This window comes from Tetrao urogallus, assembly GCF_951394365.1.
Source record: "Tetrao urogallus genome assembly, chromosome: Z".
Taxonomy (NCBI): Eukaryota; Metazoa; Chordata; class Aves; order Galliformes; family Phasianidae; genus Tetrao; species Tetrao urogallus.
The window spans coordinates 26,158,128-26,164,127 of record NC_136816.1 but is presented as its reverse complement, the minus strand read 5'-3'; positions in this window follow the sequence as shown (position 1 = coordinate 26,164,127).

Sequence of the window (6,000 nt, the reverse complement as noted above, 5' to 3'; positions counted from 1 at the left end):
AAGTCTCATTTGTCCTGCTGCCAACAGAACATATTTTCATTCTCCACATAGATTTTTTTTTTTTTCCTTTTTTTCTTTCAAACTAAAACTCTGAAGTACTCTAATGTTGGGCACTGTGTTGCAAAATTCTTTATTTACCTATCTCCCATAGAAAATGTGGGGCTGTTCTAACAGGAGTAATACGAATATTACAATAATTTTTTTTCATTCTGAATTGTGACATGAAACAGTGGAATAATGCAACCTACTACTGTGTTTCTGTAAGATGTAGGTGATGTACACTGTCATATTATCAAGTTGCAACATGTTACAACACTCAATAAACTCCAAGTTTGCTCATTTGTTAATTCATTCATTCTCTCTCTTTCTTTTCTTTATAATCACTCTAAACATGAAAATATGTTGGTATACAAAAAGTATGAAGGAGTGGTAGTAGGCAATTATTCTACAAGACAATGCATATTATTTGTGTTTTCCAATGTGTAGCAGTATTTTCATCTCGTTAATGTTTTTGTTTTTTTTTTCCCCTACATTATTGTTGTCTTAAGTGCAATATGTTGCATGTGAAAATGCACATGTGCATTTAAAGCAAAACTTTCTATTGAAATTTCAACTGTGACTGCCATACTTCTTTCAACATCAAACAGCCTAGAGCAACAAGCCAGTCACTGTGTAAAGCATTCTTGTTTGGAGACTGTGCTAGAACTAGTGGTGACAGTGTTCATCCTCTTCACTAGCGAACAGTGCCAGGTTTGTTCAGTTGAAATTAATTTTCAGGGCATCTATGAGATGAGCAGCATAAAAGGGAGCTGTTTTAATTTTTGAGGCACATCCAGGATGGCAAAAAGAATCAGTTTAGTCTGAAGAAATGTAACTATCAAAATCTATATTCTTAAGGTAGAATCAGAGTATGGCTTGGGTTGAAGAAGACAAGAATCACAGAATAGTTAAGGTTGGAAAAGACCATTTGGGACCATCTAGTCCAATTTCTTACCAATTTTTTTTCCCAATTTGCCCTTGGTATCATTGGTGTCCACATAGAAGAAGAGCAGAAGGTAACAGTTTGATGTGCAAACAAGCTTAGGGAAACTTCTGAAGATGTCACATGTTCAAGCGCCTGGCAGGCAATGAATCTCTCCTTACAACTAGTTCTGCAGATAGGTCCACCTGTTCCCTGCAACAGCAAGTCATTACCACAACTATTCTTCACTTCTTTTGGATGTTCTCACAAGGCACTGGGTCAAACAGCACAGCTGCCTCTCCTGAAGCCACGCTGACTTCCTCCTCAGATTGGACAGCACTAGACCCATTTCTCAACTGCAAGTCTATAGGAGGAGGAGAAGCCTTTCTCCCCTTATTCCTCTTACATGAAGTGATCACATTTCAGAATTTGTCAATATTTCACATGACACAAACTTTGCTGTAACTTCACTGGTGTGAGGAATTGGATCTCCTGAAGGTGAATAGTCCCCTTGAGTACAATGTTTCCCACTCATCTTCTCTAAAAGTACGTGGTTGAGTTATTTACTCCTGCAACTCCCTGATCCTATGTCATCCTTTATCTAGAATAGCATACTTTCCATAGTATAGCTGACTGACAGGCCAGACTTCATATAGAAGCCCCAAGAACTCCTGATACAGCCTGTGACACATACACCTGAATCAAAAGTGTTTCTCTTTGAGTACAAGCCTGACAAGGTCAACGCAGCAACTTCAGAAGTTACAGGGGAAAGTGCTCTACGGTGCATCTGATGAGTGTATGCTGCTGGAAATTAATAGAGCGAGTAAGATTCCTTCCAGCACCTTCACACACCCTGCATTCCCCCACTGTGCCAACTACTGCATCTGATTGCTGTGATCACTGCCTGTTCACTACACTCTGGGCCTGGCTCTTATATACTCCTCTGCCTAAGACTGACTCACTGGGTGCTTGACCCACCATAATCAAGGACTGTTAGCAGCAGCTGTATCTAGCTGGATCTCCTCTCAGGAGAAACTAAGTTCTTCTGTAGTTGTCCTTGCCTAGGTCTCCTTTCCAGTTTGTAGTAATCATCCTCCAGTTCCTCCTCTCAGGATTCCCCAGAAAGATTTCACAACTTCCAACTTCCAGTGATATCTTCAGAAGTTCTTAGCAGAAATCTGACACTTCTGCACAAACTATTGTGTCTGCTTGCTGCTTCTTTGAGTTTGTTGAAACCTGCTGTTACCATGCTCGTAGTAAATAGTTTCTTCCTACCATTTAACCTAAATCTGCCCTCTTAGTTTAAAACTGTTGCCTCCTGTTCTATCACTGCTCTCCCTGCCAAGAAGTCTCTCCCCAGCTTTCCCGAAAGTCCCTTTTAGACACTACAATAGGTGTGCAGCAAAGAGGTCTCCCTGGAGCTTCTCCAGGCTGAATGAACACAACTACCTCAGTTTCCAATCATTCTCCTGGCCTTCCTGGACCAAACTGAGCAGGTCCATGTCTTTATGCTAGAGATTCCTGACTTGAATGCAGCACTTCAGGTGGGGCCTCACAAGAGAAAAGAAATGGTCAATTATCTTCCACAACCTGCTGGAAATCCCTCTTTTGATGTAATCAGCAAAGAATGAAAGCACTGCTTCGTTTTGTAAAATAAAATAAAATAAAATAAAATAAAATAAAATAAAATAAATGTTTAATGACTCAATTCCTCATTGATGAAAAAGCTTGTTGAACAATTTTTACTGTTATTTACGTTTTTGTGTTGACCAGTCCTTGTGTGATTTCTACTGTGGAAGAACTTCAGTAAGTTTCTTGTGGGTCCATCCGCATTCATCCACACTCGCATTCCTCTGTAAAGGTAACTTATTGATTTCATCAGGCGCCCTCATTCAAGCAACTTTGTTGCTCGGCCCCTGAAAATCCAGCTATTCTGATTCAACTCACTACAGTAGGGCTTAAGTAGTGGATTCAGTTCTCCAGAAGAAAAGGGCTTTGTTACAGCTAGCGGTCAAATTGGTCATCCATTAGGAAAAATGAATTATATGTTCCATAGAAATCTGGAAGAGAGTAACAAACAGCATGTGGTGAGAGGGAACAAACAGTTCTAATCTGACCTGTGAGAATGGTGTGCACCATTATTAGCAGGTGTCAAGGCAGACTAATAAAAAACCTCACACAGGTTTGAAAGAGTCAAAACTCTTACATTTAGCCTTGTTTAGTCCTATCTGTTTTCAGTTTACTTCAGTTTTATTTTTTACTCTCCAAATAAGAGAATGTTAAATAAAGACAGAAACTGCAAACATATATTTAAAATCATACAGTTTATAATTAGTTGGAGGCAAGTACAATATGTAAAATGTAAAAGTTCTTAGCAAGAATCAAATTTCTACATCAATTCACTTTAGATGTGTTACCAAGAGGATGCCAACAAATTACATTACATTTCCTCAAAGATATGCATTCTCTGCAAATAGATCTTGAAGAAAAAAACAAAAGCAGAAATTTGCATTACAAAAGTTTAAAGGACAAACAAAATGGAACTGCCCACCTTTGCTCTATATTCTTGTTTGTGTATTAGAACTACAGTTCTAACCACAAGTTTAAGCAACTTCCCCACTCATACGTTTTCAGCTATACTTCAGCTCAAATTAGATGAGGCTTCACTAATTCCTCAGGGATCCCCTCAGCTATGCAGTGTATCAAGATCTATACTAGGCCAGTGCAGTCTAATTCTAAAGTCAGGAGTTTAAATACACATACACTTGTTTAAAATTTACATGACTTTGGTCCTTGTTTTAATCACATCATCTAATGCAGTATTTAAAAGCAAGAAAAGAAAATTGATGTAGTTGAAAGCAATGCCTTATTTTGCCTCATCAGTTACTAATATTTTTGAGAAGAATAACTTGACTGATTGGAATGCTGATTGATTTTTTTGCAGTCTGGAGCTTTACATATTCAATAAATGCAAAGACTGGCAAGTACTTCTACATGATACTAATACCAGGCAATGAGGCACTGCAGAACTGTTTTCTGGTAGATTTTTCATTTGGATTTAAATAAAAGTGATCGATCTGACACTGAGGGAACATATAATGAAAATAAATTAGCTTGACAGGAATGTGAAAGTTTATTGGTTTAAATAAATAAACACGTAAACAAATAAATAAATAAAGGGAAGAAAAGGGAAAAAGGAAGAAAGAGAAGACTGGGGGAATGGGGGGATGAGGGGGGGGAACTGAAAAAGTGGCAAAGGGGGGAAAGGGAACCTGCGAAGGTAGCCAAATGTCTAAGTTCCTTAAGAAATTCCTGAGACCAATTGAAGTTTTCAAATACAAAATTTCTTGATTACTTGCTGCCCAGTTCAATTATGATGATTTTAAAACACAGTGATATACTTACTGAAGTATTTTAAAATAGACAGGCTATTCTAAATTTCGTGATTTAAAAGTCATCAGCTTGGTATGGAAACAAATTTCTGTCAGTAAATGCTTTCACAGACTTTTGTTGTTGTTGATTTTTTTTTTTTTTACAATACTGTTACCAGCAATAATTATAGTTTCTCTCCTAGAATGGAGTATACTTTTTTTACCTGAAATTCTGTGATCATTACAAGTACAGAAGTTATCCAGCTGGGTGGTACTCACACATCTATATTGGTCTGAAGCTAAATATGTTGTGGCATGTATAGTGATTCATCTGGGCATGAATACGGAAGTAAAAGCAGTAAGCAGAAATACTTATAGAAATGCTATGAAAGTATGATGAGGTTTCTTAATGCAAGGTTTGTTAATGATTAATGTTTGTCGCTGATTTCTGATACTACAGTAAAACAAAGCTGAACCTTGTCAGAGGTCACTAAGAATCAAATCAGTTCATCCAAGCTTGTCAGCAGACAGTGATTTTATCTAACCAGTTATGTTTAACCTGGAGAAAACGAGAACTATTGATTACCTTTGCACTGTGGTTTTTACTGTAGGCTACTTACAGTGAGACTTCCAGGATGAAGCATCAGCCTTCCTCTGATCCCACATCCCCTGAGTGCCACAACCTTTTCTTCTTGGTTTTCACTGTCTGCCTCCTTGTCTCTTCAGCATGGATGTAGATGTCTGAAGTAGGGAAGCTGCTTCTTGGGCCATTTCCCTTGCAATTCGTAGGAGACATGCAGTAGCCGAAGAATAATTTGTCCAAGTCTGCAAAAGAGGTGAAGAATGTTTTCAGGACTTAATGGGTCCAGAATTCAGAATATTGGGGAATTTATTGTAGTTCTAAGAATAAGGCTATTTTTTTTTCCCCATGAAAATGATACTGTACAGAGACTCCTCAGCTGCTGATTTCAGTGCACTGCCTTCTTACTGGGTACCAAGGGCACTCCAGAAGAGCCCCTTTCAGGCATGTTTTGAGCTGCTACCATCTGTTGAAAAAAATTAAAAGCTTACTGTGAACTATACAGTGCCTTTTTCACAACAATGGTTTTCACCTATACCCAACTCTCATAACTTATTTGTGCCATGCATTTTCCTCTGTGAGTTGCTTTGACTAGGTCTATATTTCTTTGAAGGACAACCTTACTTTCTATTATACCAAAAGTTTTATGAAAGCCTGGAGTAAAAAAAGAAAGCAGAGTAGGCAGCACCAAAGACTTCTTCCCTAGTCACAGTTGGGCAGCTAAACCTGTGGCTGTGCCCCTGACCAGTTTATGTTTGTTTATGTAGCTCTGAAAGATCAACCACTGGGATGACTGTGACAGATTTGTCTCCCTGATTGTAAGACTTGGACTTGATCCATGTTGGTCAATTCCAGCTCAGGATATTCTATGGCTCTGAATTAACATGAAGTTGAAAGGAGTTACAAAAGTTAAACCCATGCAATATTTTCATATTTTCCTTTTTTCCTTCTCCCTCCCCCCCTCCTCCCCCCCTCCTCCCCCCTCCCTTTTCCCCCCTCCCTCCCACCCTCCTTCCGTCCCTCCTTCCCCCCCCGATATCTGACAGTCAATGGTTTATGGGCTGATTTGGCATGGTTCTGTGACTAGT